Raw genomic sequence first — 15,315 nt, 5'->3', positions numbered from 1 at the left:
ACATAACTGGTATTGTCAGGAAATTGGCTACTACAGAGTCAAAGCAATTCTGAAGGGAAATCTTTTCCAGAGTACTTGAGGTACACAAAGGCAGCAAATGGCAGGGAAAGAATGTTTTTTATTCATATTGTGCATTTCAGGAGGTTTGTGATCATTCAAAGAGGCACCACTGAGGACGCTGTGATGGTGGTAACAGAGCTGAACTTTGACTTTAAGTGCTGGATCAAACATCTGTTGATTATTAAAACTACTACGTCCAACGTGGGGCTCGAACCCACGCGCCTGAGATTAAGAGTCTCATGCTCTACCGACTGAGCTAGCCGGGCTATTCACATTTTATAAAACATGCCTTCCGAAAAAAAAAGAAGAGATAAAACAAGCCAAAGTCAACTTTCAGAGATTTCGAATGACATGGGAACACATTCCTCCCTTTTCAACCTCTACCTACTCCACTCGACTGGATCCCACTCAGCTGTTAGGGTTTTCCAAGAGGTAATACCACCTGGCACAAGGTGGAACATTTTTAGCACCTACTCGGTCGGGGTCGAGTTGAGTCCAGCCGAAAATGTGACATTTACAGACTGCAGGCAACTGATTGGCCAGGGAGTGATGTCACTGGATGAGTCATGAAAGCCACTCCTTAACAAGAACCCGGCAACAGCAACAGTTGGATTTGATGTATTCTGTGATCGTCAACGAGGTGGATTACTAGACGCAAAGACACAGACCAAGTAGCAGGTATACCTTCGCCTTGATGTCCTAAATTGTTGTGTCATGTTTTGTCCAATAAAAGTGACATCACAGGACTTTTGGACCTCCTTGCTATAACGACCCCACCCACCTTGAGGTGGTTATGAGTAAGCACGAGTGGAAAAGAGCTTAATGTAGCAGGAGAACTGCCTCATCGCACATCAGAATTGTGTATGTTGATGGGAGGAACTGAAGGCCCGTCTTCAGAGATAAATTCCCTTTTTCACCATGGCCTGACATGGCTTTCTTCACGGTCTTCTAATAAGAAAGTAAGATTTAAGCAAGAAATTAGTGTCAGGAATGGGATTTGAACCCACACCTCCTTTTGGAGACCAGAAGTCACTGTCCCAAGGAAGGAATGAAGCCTTGAGTCTGGCGCCTTAGACCGCTCGGCCATCTTGACACCATTACTTCCCTGCCTGTGTAAAATATGACAAAAGTGAACCAAAATGCAAAACGCTACTCCACTTGACTATATTCGACTCAGGTTTTAGGGTTTTTCATGAGGTAGTAACAGCTGGTAGCAGCTACATTTTTAGCACCTACACGGCAGGGATTCGAGTTGAGTCCAGCCAAAAATGTGACGTCTACAGACCACTGATTGGCCAGGGAGTGATGTCACTGGATGAGTAATGAAAGCAAGAGAGGGCCAGAGGCCATGGGTTATTATTCAGATTTTCCTTCTTTTGTTTTAAAGTGATGATCATACTTGAGCAAACGGGGAATACAGAAATGACATGAGCCCAAAGAAAGGTCAAAGTAATGCTCTTGCACAAGTTTGAATGTTTTTTACTCATATTGTGCATTTCAGGAGGTTTGTGATCATTCAAAGAGGCACCACTGAGGACGCTGTGATGGTGGTAACAGGGCTGAACTTTGACTTTAAGTGCTGGATCAAACTTCTGTTGGCCGTACCTCCTCACGCCATATCCTGATCCAGGAACAAGGGCATGTGCACATGCACATGCACATGCACATGCACATGCACATGCACATGCACATGCACATGCACATGCACATGCACATGCACATGCACATGCACATGCACATGCACATGCACATGCACATGCACATGCTAAAACAAGGGCACGGATAGAAATGACCTTTGGCCAAATTAAATACAGGTTCATTGCTTAAAATTCTCAAGCACCATAGCTGACTTCTGACAGAGCCATCTTAAATTTTATAGTATACTTCATATTTCATACATTTTGTCTTGTGGACAACTTTTCAGGCTCAAGTCTTTTCTTCGTTGAGTTCCAGTGCCTGAAAGGTCTCAGTTTCTCCTGACACAGTGAGGGACCTATACAGGGACACATATTTCCTTTGATCCTTATTGTTGTGACTTTTGAGTTAGAACTTCTTTTCATAATTTAGCATTGACACAGTAGCAGTTTAAGTCAGAGCAAGTGTAAGAAGGCTAAATGGACAGAGATGATTTATAACTTTCCACACGTTTAGCTCATTGCACCCCACTGTGAATATAAATGTAAAAAACACATTTCTAACACTTTGCATGAATCGTACAATAATGACAAGTTTGAGTTCAAGTTGTGTTGAATTGTTTAATTATTATTACATGTTTCTCAAGCTGTGGAGAGAAAACAGAATTAAATACAGTTCACAACACGAAATTCTCCTTTATCTGAATTTATACTAACATCCCTCTCCAGTTTCTTGATCTCTTTTATTTTCAGTTTCTTGTGTTCCATATCTAGTTTGCTGCTCTCTTTATTGGACAAACACATTTCTTCAAAGGCTACTTACCACTCTGAAATATTTTCCTGTGCTTTACCTTCACCTGCTGCCAGGTACGCTTTTGGCTGTTAAGATAGCTCCTGTTGAGATGTAACAGTGAAAAAATAATTTGTGGGTCACACACTCACGATAATATAGTCACAAAGTATGATGATGCGTGTCGATTATTGGGTTATTAATAAACTGAGCAGGGCCAGTATATTTGTGCTGTACATCTCATCCAGAGATAATTCAGCATGCTTTATGTAAACAGATTATAACACAAAGAGGAGAGCATAAATACATGAGGACAGTAAAATAAATGTCTAACAATTGAAACTTTCAGAACTTAGGCGTTTAGTCTGTCTGCAGTTGTTAGCCATGCCGTTTCTTCGCTTTTTTGATCGCAGCTGTATTACCATTTCTGGTGATGACACTTTTAAAATCCTCATACAGCATTATTTATTCAGCTGCCGAAAAAATTACAGCTCTTGTCTTGCTCTCCTTTTCTGCCATCTCCATTTTTCCACCATCCACTCGTCAGGGCTTCTTACGTTCCTCGAGCACTCACACTTAGCTAGGCTATGTAAGCCTTGCTTGGATTAGCCTTGCTGAGATGCAGCTGAAATGTCTTTGTGGAGCAACTTGAGGCTTAATTGGGAGATGGTGCTAGTTCAAGCGACGATTTCTGGCTATAGCCTGGCTTTCTTTAGCTACTTTCGAGGAATACCCCCCTGGTTGCTTACCAGTGGAGTTGTTGGTATACACACTCTTCCCTGGGTGGGCTCGAACCACCAACCTTTCGGTTAACAGCCGAACGCGCTGGCCGATTGCGCCACAGAGACTTGCTGTAGTTGTCTGTGGGCGTGGCCTCGATCATTACCACCTCTCATCCCTTCATTAGAGTATGTGTTCGATTTATTTATGTTTTTCATAAGGTTGATATCTGCTGTGTAGGTAACAAGTAAAGTAGCACACTACAAGTAGTCAATAACTTCCTGGTCCGACTTGTTAAAGAAAGAGATTTAATGTCAAATTGTTTCCCAAGTGCCCTCATTTGGTCTCTCAGCCTTTTTGAATTTTTTCTTGTTTGTGTGACTTTCATAGCAATATGACAAAAAGGTTGTTTTTTCACTTTGCATGTGCAATTTTGACAAAAGACAGAGGAGCCTCCAGGTTGAGTCATGCATTACACTGCACTTAACAGGTCACCCTTGGAGAAATATTTTGCCTCACATAATACGCATAAGTCTGAACGTCACTGGGTGGGCTTGAACCACCAACCTTTCAGTTAACAGCCGAACGCGCTAACCTATTGCGCCACAGAGACTCTGCCTGGCTTTTGTTGGCAGTGGGTGTGGCTTCGAGCTTGACTGCCCCCTCATGGCAGTAGATGCAAGCTTTCTGTATTTTTACGTGATGAGACTCGAGTGAACTGCTGCTTATCTATGTCAAACTTGAACCGAAAAGTAGGAGGTGCTATACAGCAAGATTACCAGTTACAATACAATTGTAATGTCTCTCATCAAAAAGCTCATAATGCTTTGGCACCTTAACTCTTGTCAACCAAATGACTTAAAGGACAACTTGTGGGTTCAGAGGGACAAGTTAACCATAACAGCTATCAATTTGCTACCATACCTATAACTGGTTGCTGACTGGTAGATTTGTTGGTACACACACTCGTCCCTGGGTGGGCTCGAACCACCAACCTTTCGGTGAACAGCCGAACGCGCTGGCCGATTGCGCCACAGAGACTTGCTGTAGTTGTCTGTGGGCGTGGCCTCGATCATTACCACCTCTCATCCCTTCATTAGAGTATGTGTTCGATTTATTTATGGTTTTCATAAGGTTGATATCTGCTGTGTAGGTAACAAGTAAAGTAGCACACAACAAGTAGTCAATAACTTCCTGGTCCGACTTGTTAAAGAAAGAGATTTAATGTCAAATTGTTTCCCAAGTGCCCTCATTTGGTCTCTCAACCTTTTTGAATTTTTTCTTGTTTGTGTGTGACTTTCATAGCAATATGACAAAAAGGTTGTTTTTTCACTTTGCTTGTGCAATTTTGACAAAAGATAGAGGAGCCTCAAGGTTGAGTCATGCATTACACTGCACTTAACAGGTCACCCTTGGAGAAATATTTGTCAAGGAGCGTGTATAATACGTAAGGAGAGCGTTTTGGCAGCAGAATGTTTGCTTTAACTCACGTAATACGCATGTGTCAGAACACCCCTGGGTGGGCTTGACCCACCAACCTTTCGGTTAACAGCCGAACGCACTAACCTATTGCTCCACAGAGACTCTGCCTGGCTTTTGTTGGCAGTGGGTGTGGCTTCGAGCTTGACTGCTCCCTCATGGCGGTAGATGCAAGCGTTCTGTATTTTTACGTGATGAGACTCGAGTGAACTGCTGCTTATCTATGTCAAACTTGAACCAAAAAGTGGAGGTGCTATACAGCAAGATTACCAGTTACAATACAATTGTAATATCTCTCATCAAACAGCTCAGCAGGCTTTGGCACCTTAACTCTTGTCAACCAAATGACTTAAAGGATAACTTGTGTGTTCAGTGGGACAAGTCACCCATTACAGCTATCGATTTGCTACCAAACCTACAACTGGTTGCTGACCGGTAGATTTATTGGTACACACACTCGTCCCTGGGTGGGCTTGAACCACCAACCTTTTGGTTAACAGCAGAACGCGCTGGCCGATTGCGCCACAGAGTCTTGCTGTAGCTGTCTGTGGGCGTGGCATCGATCATTACCACCTCTCATCCCTTCATTAGAGTATGTGTTCGATTTATTAATGTTTGTCATAAGGTTGATATCTGCTGTGTAGGTAACAAGTAAAGTAGCACAAAACAAGTAGTCAATAACTTACTGGTGCGACTTATTAAAGAAAGCTGCGGTCTGCAACTTTTTTTTAGTCATATTAGCTTGAACTGTCATGGGATTCTGGAAGTAGAATATTAAATAGTCTGTTTAGGAAAAATAACGAAATCTGTACCTCCCTCTGAAGCCTGTAATCATGCTTGCAAAAACCGAGCGCTCCCGACTGTTTTTAACCAATCAAGTTAGGGTGGAGGAATCCTACCTGTCAATCACAGCTTGTGCACACGCTGCTGAGCGTGAGTCTGCACACAGCCTTTGTGCGCTCACACTGGTGTGAACTTACGTGCTCAACCTCGTCCACAGAGGGGGAGGGGTTTGGGGGGCGATTCGGAGCTTGTTAGAGGTTCGGGGAGGGACCTGAAAGTTGTATCAGTTCGAATTTTCCGACTTTAGACTCTTAATTTTGAAAACCTGCCGACTGCAGCTTTAAAGAAAGAGATTTAATGTCAAATTTTTTCCCAACTGCCCTCATTTGGTCTCTCAGCCTTTTTGAATTTTGCAAGCATGTCAACCAAATGACTTAAAGGATAACTTGTGGGTTCAGTAGGACAAGTTACCCCGTGAATCTTTTGATTTGCTACCAAACATACAACTGGTTGCTGGCCAGTGGATTTTTTGGTATAAAAAATTGTCGCTGGGTGGGCTTGAATCACCAACCTTTCGGTTAACAGCCACACACGCTAAACAATTGCGCCACAGACACTCTGCCTGTCTTTTGTTGGCAGTGACCGTGGCTTCGAGCTGCCCCCTCATGGCGGTAGATGCAAGAGTTCTGTATTTTTGCGTGATGAGACTTGAGTGAACATTTGACTGCTGACTAAATCTATGTCAAACTTGAACCGAAAAGTAGGAGGTGCTATACAGCAAGATTACCAGATACAATACAATTGTAATATCTCTCATCAAACAGCTCAGCATGCTTTGGCACTAGAGCTGGGTCAAATAGTCGACGTATTCGACTTATTCGACGTCATAAATTCGTCGACATGAATAATTTGCGTTTTATGCGTCGCTAATTTTTTATTTTTTTTGGTTGAAGTCCCCGTTCCAAACGACCTACTAGATGAACTCTCACTCCAGTCCAGTGGTGGCAGCAAATATGCACCAGAGTCGCCAATCGGTGTAGACGCCTTAGTTTAAAACGGAAGAAGAAGAATTCATAACGATGGCGGCGGCAAGCAGTAGTTGGAGCACTGAAGAGCATATAGCTAAAAAATCACGCACACGGTGTTCCAAAGTCTGGGAATTTTTCACCCTTAATGCTGCTAACAATGTGGTTGTTTGCAGACTATGCAAATTTAATTTGGCGTACCACAGCAGTACATCAGCGATGCACGAACACTTAAAACGAAAGCACCCTGGAGCTCGTCAGGATGGCAGCAAAACACCGTAAGTTCTGTTAATTTCAAGATCCTCTCTGAATAAACGCTACGTTAGACTGTTGAGTTGTTCTCTAGTTATATTCCCGGCGTAAAATTTACGTCTTTTAATTACGACTAGAACAGGTCCCATGTTTGCCTAGTTTAAAGCTGTTAGCGCTACCAGTCCCGACATGTTTCTTCTGTGTTATCTATTTGCTAACACCGGACGGTGGATTTTATACTCTGCCATTATGTAGTTCTAGTCTACCTGTTGACTGTCGAAATTCCATGATCTAGTAGCAACCAGATCCAAGTAGTAAACACGCATTACAAGTTGACAATTTCAATTACATAAATCATTTTTTAAGTTGAGCCTCTGAGATGGCTGTAGTATAGCCTACTGTTAGCTAAATGTATCATAATAACAGCAATGATGTGGACGATGCTATATTTTTGATTTGCTGCTGTGAATATTCATGTACTTTATGTTTTTTGCCTTTACAGGAGTAAGCAAAGCAGTGTGGCGGACCTTTTTTCATAAAAAGAACCAGGCACCTTGCACACCCCAGGAGGCTAGTGTGTACACAAACAGGATCGTCTCTATGATTGTGAAGGACATGAGGCCCCTTGCGATTGTTGAAGGTGAAGGCTTCCGTGAAATGATAAACACTTTCCACTCAGGATACACCCTTCCATCCAGGCCCCACTTCCTGACTTAATGGAGAAGAAGTATATGGTTACCATGGACAAAGTGAAAAGTGAACTAAAAAAAAGCATTTCCAAACTATCCCTAACAACTGATGCTTGGACCAGTCTGGCCACTGAGGCATATTTAGGTGTCACCTGTCATTTCATTAATGAAAATTGGGAGCTGACCTCGTTTAGCTTAACTACAATGCCGCTTGAGGAGCGCCACACTGCTGAAAATATTGCCTCTTGGGTTGAGATGGTGGCAGATAAATTTGATTTCTCCCTTTGAGATGATGTACTGGCGATTGTACATGATAACGCAGCAAATGTTGTTGCAGCTCTTCGCATCCTAGAGGAGAAACATGGGGTAGCATCACATCGTTGTGCCGGCCATACGCTTCAGTTGGTGGTAAATCATGCCTTGAAGAACAACCCCATGATCGACAGGACACTCGGGGCTGCATGGTCTCTTGTGAAGCATTTCAAGAAAAGTGAGCCGGCTAGCAGCAAGCTGAAACAGAAACAAAAACAGTGGGGTACAGCTGAGCATACCCTGCTCCAGGATGTGTCTGTAAGATGGAACAGCTCATACTACATGGTAAGTCGCCTTTTGGAACAACGGTGGCCGGTGGTCGCAACACTTTCTGACCCAGACGTTACACAGCGTGGGAAGCAATACATGGATTTGAGGAATGATCAGTGGATCTTACTAGAGGAACTGGAGCAGGTCCTCAAGCCTTTCGAACAGGCCACTGTTTTTCTCAGTGGAGAGTCCTATGTCACAATATCTGTTTTACCTCCACTGCTGAAGGGTCTCCATAAGTCATAAGGTTTCGCACTGCGCTCCCGTCTATTCACCTGGCCAACGTCCGCTCTCTGGCGAACAAGGTGGACGAACTGCAGCTCCTCAATACAACCAACACGGACTTCAACAGATCTGCTGCCTTGTGCTTCACCGAAACCTGGCTCGGTGAGCACATCCCGGATACTGCTCTCTACCTGCCTAGATTTCACCTGCACCGAGCGGACCGGATAACGGAGCTTACGGGGAAAACGAGGGGAGGCGGAATCTGCTTTTACATTAACGAAGGTTGGTGTACTGATGTCACGGTCCTAAACAAATCATGCAGTCCTCAACTAGAAACACTCTTCATCAACTGTAAACCGTTCTATTCGCCGCGGGAGTTTTCCTCGTTTGTTCTGGTCGGAGTCTACATCCCTCCTCAGGCCTGTGTTACTGAGGCGTTACAACACCTGGCCGACCAGATTAATAACGTGGAGAAAAAACACCCGAACTCTCTGCTCATTGTTTTGGGGGACTTTAACAGAGCAAACCTCAGCCACGAACTGCCAAAATATAAACAGCATATTAAGTGTCCCACCAGGGACACAAACACTCTGGACCACTGTTACACTGTTTTTAAGAACTCATATAACTCTGTCCCCCGTGCAGCCCTGGGACTCTCTGACCACTGCATGGTTCATCTTATCCCGACCTACAGGCAGAAGCTGAAATCTGCTAAGCCTGTGGTCAAGACGGTGAGGAGATGGACCAACAACGCCAAAGTGGAATTACAAGCCTGCTTTGACTGCACTGATTGGAGTGTTTTTGAGACTGCAGCCTCAGACCTGCATGAACTGACTGATACCGTGACATCTTACATCAGCTTTTGTGAGGACATGTGGGTGCCCACCAAAACCTTCCGCACATACAGCAACAACAAACCCTGGTTCACTGCAAAACTCAGGCAACTTCGTCAGGCCAAGGAGGAGGCCTACAGAAGTGGGGACAGAGTCCTGTACAACCAGGCCAGAAACACGCTGACAATGGAGGTGAAAGCAGCCAAGAGGAGCTACGCTGAAAAGTTTAAAAACAGCCTTTCAGCCAACGATCCAGCGTCAGTGTGGAGCAGTGTTGGGTAAGTTACTTTAAAAATGTAATCCGTTACAGTTACAAGTTACCTTGTTTAAAATGTAATTGTAATGTAACTTTTTGGATTACTTTAAAAAAGTAATGTAACTAATTACTTTTGGATTACTTTTGGATTACTTTTACCTATTTATGGTATAGGATAATCTGTATATTATCTGTATGATTCCATCTGTATTTATCACATTTATTTATACCATGCTATTTTTCTTTTCATTGTACTGCCATAATTACATTATACATTCTCTGCACATACATGCATTTCCCTAGGTAATTGATCTATTCTGCACATATCTATTAACCATCTTTCCTTACACTAGCTGTAAATAACTGCATTTTATCTCTAAATACTGCATGCTATACAATCTGCACGCGTTACACTTGATAAGATGCCAAACTGCATTTCATTAATACATGTGCAATGACAATGAAGTGCTCTACTTTAGTAATAAATAAGCAAAGTAAGACTTTTACATCACATTTTATTTTTCTTTGCACACCCTTGCTTGTGTGTGTGCGCCAGTACTTCCGGTGAAAACTTCTGGTGATTTGACAGCTAGCGCGTCAGGTTAGGGCCAGTGGCCGTAAACAAAGGTTAACTTATAGCCGAGAAGAAAGATGATAATATAACGTAGCTAAAAAGACTAGCTTTCTTCAGTAGCCTTGATGCTTAATACTTACCGATTTAGCAAGCCTAGCAGCCTCGTTGCTAATGCTAGCCGCCGTAACGTTACAACCATACCCGACGTCAAGGAGTTGGCTGAGCAGGGGCAAGATTATGGGGGCTGGCAGAGTTAACTTCATAATGGGTGAGTGCAGGTTTTATTCACTTGTTTTCATTCTTTCACAGGATTGATTCACTTCATTGGTTTATCCGATTGCTGGCCGCCGAGCCATTATGTGTCTGGGTTTGTGTAGGTTACTGATCATGGTTGTTAGCAGTCGATAGTCAGGTTGTGTGATGTGTGTGTGGGTGTGTATTTTTTCTATGGGTACATGCCATTCACTGTATGAGCGGTCTGTGCTCGTTTTTTTTATTTTTATTTAATTAGATTGGAGATACTAATTAATACTGAGGGGGGGCTGGTCCCGGGGAAAATTGCCAGGGCCGATTTTTTTTTTCCCCCAGTCCGACCCTGCCGCTCTGTACTTCTGTCACTGCAACCTTGCACAAATTGTAATCCTGTTAAGTAACCCCCATTCTCACTGAATGTAGCTGTAATCTGAGTACATCGTTTTTGGTTGTACTGTAACGGATTACAGTTACTTTTATTTTGTATCCTTTTACCGTAACGGCGTTACATGTAATCCGTTTTTCCCCAACCCTGGTGTGGAGAGGCCTGCAGTCCATCACCAACTACAGGAGACCATCCCCAAACACTGCAGCGAATCATCAACTGGCTGACGAGCTGAATGTGTTCTACTGCAGGTTTGACACATTCACACCTCTACACCCCCCCCCCCCCCCCCCCCATTGACATCACCTGCCACTCTGCCACCTCTCCCCTCTGACCCCCCACCAGCACTCACGATCTGTGAAGAGGATGTTCTGTCAGTCTTTCACAGACAAAAGATCAGGAAGGCACCCGGCCCAGACGGTGTGTCACCTTCCTGCCTGAAGGTCTGCGCTGACCAACTGGCCCCCATCTTCACCCGGATCTTCAACAGATCCCTGGAGCTGTGCGAAGTCCCCTCATGCTTCAAACTCTCCACAATAATCCCGGTCCCCAAGAAACCCACCATCACAAGACTGAACGACTACAGGCCTGTTACCCTCACATCTGTAGTCATGAAGTCCTTCGAGAGACTGGTGTTGGGGTACCTGAAGGACATTACAGACCCCCTGCTGGACCCCCTGCAGTTCGCCTACCGAGCGAACAGGTCAGCGGATGATGCCGTTAACATGGGACTGCACTACATCCTGCAACACCTCGACTCTGCAGGGACGTACGCCAGGATCCTGTTTGACGACTTCAGTTCGGCGTTCAACACCATCGTCCCAGCCATCCTCAGCACCAAACTCACCCAGCTCACTGTGCCCTCCTCCACCTGTCAGTGGATTACAAACTTCCTGACTGACAGGAAGCAGCAGGTGAGGCTGAGGAGCATCACATCCAGCACCCGGACCATCAGCACAGGTGCCCCCCAGGGGTGTGTACTCTCCCCACTGCTCTTCTCCCTTTACACCAACGACTGCACCTTAAGAGATCCGTCTGTTAAACTCCTGAAGTTTGCAGATGACACAACAGTCATCGGCCTCATCCGGGACGGTGATGAGTCTGCATACAGACGGGAGGTTGAACGGCTGGTCTGCTGGTGTGGTCAGAACAATCTGGAGCTGAACACGCTAAAAACAGTGGAGATGACAGTGGACTTTAGGAGAAGCCCCCCCACTCTGCCACCCATCACCATCACCAACAACGCAGTGTCTGCTGTGGAATCCTTCAGGTTTCTGGGCCACACAATCTCTCAGGACCTGAAGTGGGAGACCAACACAGTCACTACCATCAAAAAGGCCCAGCAGAGGTTGTACTTCCTGCAGCAGCTCAGGAAGCTCAACCTACCTAAGGAGCTGCTGATCCAGTTTTACACCGCCATTGTTCAGTCTGTTCTCTGTTCATCCATCACCGTTTGGTTCGGATCAACCACCAAACAGGAAAAAAACAGACTGCAACGGACAATAAGGTCTGCAGAGAAGATTATTGGTGTCAGCCTGCCCTCCATCCAGGATCTGTACCTGTCCAGAGTCAGGAAACGGGCAGGTTACATCTCTGCAGACCCATCACACCCTGGACACAAACTGTTTAAACTCCTCCCTTCTGCAAGGCGCTACAGAACTCTGTACGCCAAAACAACAAGACACAGGAACAGTTTCTTCCCTCAGGCTGTCTCTGTGTTAAACAGCTAAAACCGGACTTCAGTGTTTCATCCTTGCACCATGCACCAATTTGCACTTCTGATTTAATCTTGTTCTATGTCTATTTTTTGTCTATTTTTTTTGTAATTGTTGCACTAAAGAGAGTGAGGTGTAACCGGAGTCAAATTCCTCGTGTGTGTCCACATACCTGGCAATAAAAAGCGATTCTGATTCTGATTCTGATAAGTCTACAAAGAAAACCACATACAAGTCTGCTTCTGTGAACTCTTTTCAGATTGCTGCAGACCAAGAGATGAAGGCAAGGTGGGAGTCTGAGTCTGCTTTCAAAGAGAATGGACAAAATATGGCCATCATTGCTGCTGCCCTTGACCCCCGCTTTCGTAGGATGAAGTTCCTGTCACCCGAGGATGCTTTGAAGGTACAAGTACAAATTCAGGCTCTGATAATTTATATCAAAAGAGCCAAGCAACAACTGGAAACGATTGAGCAGGAGCACTCGGCCAGTCCCCAGCAAAAGAACACCTCTTTGCTGGACATTCTGCTTGGCTCGGACTCTGAGGGGGAGGGCAGCACTGAGGATATTGGCCAGGAGGACAGTGGTGAGGGTGAATCTGTGAGAAATGAGGTTCTTTTGTATTTTGGGGAGAATTGCATTCCAAGGGATCCTAGCCCACTTCAATGGTGGAAGGAAAATGCAGGAAGGTTCCCCAACCTGGCAGTTCTAGCCAAATCCTACTTGTCTGTGCCTGCAACCTCCACTCCATCAGAACGTCTCTTTTCAGATGCTGGACATATTGTAACCAAAAAAAGGGCAAGTCTGACGCCGGATCATGTTGACATGTTAACATTCCTCCACTCCAACCGTCAAACTATATATCTTGAATTCAAAACACACACACACACACACACACACACACGCACACACACGCGCACACACAGACAAACACGCACACACACACACACACACACGCACACACACGCACACACACACACACACAGACAAACACGCACACACACACGGACACCTGTGTGACGCCAGTCATGTTATGAGGTCGTTAGACTGAGAAATGGTTTGGGTGTATTTGATGTAACATAATAAAATAATTTAGGTGTCTTTGAGGTAACATGAAAGCACCCTCGTTTGTCAATGACAGCACCAGCATGAGAGTACATAAAAAGCTGAGCACATTTCTCATTCTCCTGATTCACCTCAGAGAAGGAAGGTTGGAAGGCATGGCACAAAAATTCAGTGTTGCCCAAGCCGTGGACCAGGGCACAGCGACTCTCTCTATTCATCCTCCTCTGACTCTTCAATTCAATTCAATTAATTTTTATTTATATAGCTCCAAATACAACAAATGTCATCTCAAGGCACTTAGATAATAAAGTCCAATTCAAGCCAATTAGAATTCAATTAATTGTAATCATAATTATTCAAAAAATAATCCAATTCGTTCATATAGAGCCAATTCAAAAATCATTTCCCTAGCTAAGGAAACCAACAGATTGGACTGAAACTTTGTTTTCGGTCCAATCTACCGTCCTGAAGGTGCCTGAGGCGACTGTGGAGAGAAACGACTCCCTTTTAACAGGAAGAAACCTCTGGCAGAACCAGACTCAGGAAGGGTGGGCCTGGGGTTTGAGAAGACAGAAAGGGGGGGGGGGGGTGACACCATTCAAAGGATATCTGTTGGAACAGGGAAACACGAGTGCCACATATCAAAGAAATGTTTCTGAGATTCAGTTCTCACAGCCTGTGGATCTATCAGCAATACCATTATTTCCCTTTCTTGTAAATTTGTGTAAGTTTACAAAGGTTTTCCATAGGTGTGCTAGGAAAAAACAAAGGATACTGCTGTGGAAATAAAGTTATTTTTATTTATATTTACAAAAACACTGACAAACATACACACACACACAGACACGCATGCACACACGCACACACACACACACACACACACACACACACACACACACAAACACACACACACACAATAACAGTCAATGAAAAGAATGAGTACATTTTTTTTTTCTGCCCTCTTCCTCTTCATCTCCTCCATCCACTGGTCAAGTAGCACAACAGCTGTCTGTGGGCAGTAAATGTGGCCATAATACTGGCTGTGGCCAGGGGCTGGTGGCACAGACTACACTTGTTTTTCTCCACAGTGCGGACATAGGGCTTACGAGCAAGTGGTGGAGAGGGAATGGGTCCAGCAGGAGCAATCTGATGGACAGCAGGAACTGGAGTTGGACACACAAAAACAAATGGGGCAGAGGAAGGACTGGGGTTGGGGATGACAGGTGAAGGAGCAGAAAGGTGTGAAGGTGTTTGGACCATGGTGGGACATGCAGGACTGGGGTTGTGGACAACAGGTATCATCGGGATCAGCAGGGAACAGCTGCCTTGGGCTTGAGCCTGTTTATCAGTTAAATAAACACAAAAAGTGATGAGAAACCATCAGTTTCAGATGCATTTCAGATCAAATAGGCCTCAGTTTCTATCATGCATTTAGTCCTTACAAAAACATATCTGGCATCTATCTGGGAAAGTCTCCACATCGTCCAACACAGATGTTGATCCTCAATATATCCTCACATTGTCCAGCGCAAAAGTCCAGCCTTTTTTTTTTGGTTCTTTTTTGTCAGGTCTATCCATCCATTCTTTTGGCACATGATTTTCATCTGCTGTTGTTAGGATGTTTATACTTTGGGTGTGGCGGTGTGTGAAAACCCTCCCTTTAGAAGAGCTAAAAAACACAGAACATATGCGGCCTTGGCGACTCATTAAAAAGGCACTATTTCTCATTGGGGCCTGTTTGATACTTTGACCCCTTTTATGCTCTTTAAATGGGCAGACCTTCTGCATTTGTGCTGTTTGATTCTTTCAGACCTTTGATACGGGACAGAGGCCTGTAGACAAATTTTTTTTTTAAAAGTTTAAGAAATCTAAGTTGAAAGTGGAATCTTTTTTCAGCGATGCAAACAAGTTCGGTCGGGTGGTTGCCGTGACCCGGCTTCGAACCAGGGAGGCTGCGACCACACCGCAGAGTACCAACCACTTTACTATCACTGCCGG

General features: G+C 44.5%; 4 non-coding genes across 4 annotated transcripts; all 4 read right to left on the bottom strand.

Annotated features, from left to right (window-relative positions):
- Nucleotides 1-253: 253 nt before the first annotated feature.
- On the bottom strand, nt 254-326 carry trnak-cuu (transfer RNA lysine (anticodon CUU)). Its single transcript has one exon. It is a non-coding gene; the product is annotated as a tRNA-Lys (tRNA).
- Nucleotides 327-1,042: 716 nt separating this feature from the next.
- Nucleotides 1,043-1,153, bottom strand: trnal-caa (transfer RNA leucine (anticodon CAA)). Its single transcript has 2 exons — nt 1,116-1,153; nt 1,043-1,088 (listed from the first exon to the last, which is right to left on the bottom strand). It is a non-coding gene; the product is annotated as a tRNA-Leu (tRNA).
- Nucleotides 1,154-3,258: 2,105 nt separating this feature from the next.
- On the bottom strand, nt 3,259-3,332 carry trnan-guu (transfer RNA asparagine (anticodon GUU)). Its single transcript has one exon. It is a non-coding gene; the product is annotated as a tRNA-Asn (tRNA).
- An 839-nt stretch (nt 3,333-4,171) lies between these two features.
- On the bottom strand, nt 4,172-4,245 carry trnan-guu (transfer RNA asparagine (anticodon GUU)). The gene has a single exon. It is a non-coding gene; the product is annotated as a tRNA-Asn (tRNA).
- Between the last annotated feature and the right edge of the window lie 11,070 nt (nt 4,246-15,315).

This window comes from Odontesthes bonariensis, chromosome 8 (assembly GCF_027942865.1).
Source record: "Odontesthes bonariensis isolate fOdoBon6 chromosome 8, fOdoBon6.hap1, whole genome shotgun sequence".
Classification (NCBI taxonomy): domain Eukaryota; kingdom Metazoa; phylum Chordata; class Actinopteri; order Atheriniformes; family Atherinopsidae; genus Odontesthes; species Odontesthes bonariensis.
Note: the sequence above shows the minus strand (reverse complement) of the source record. Positions and strands in the feature narration are given on the sequence as shown.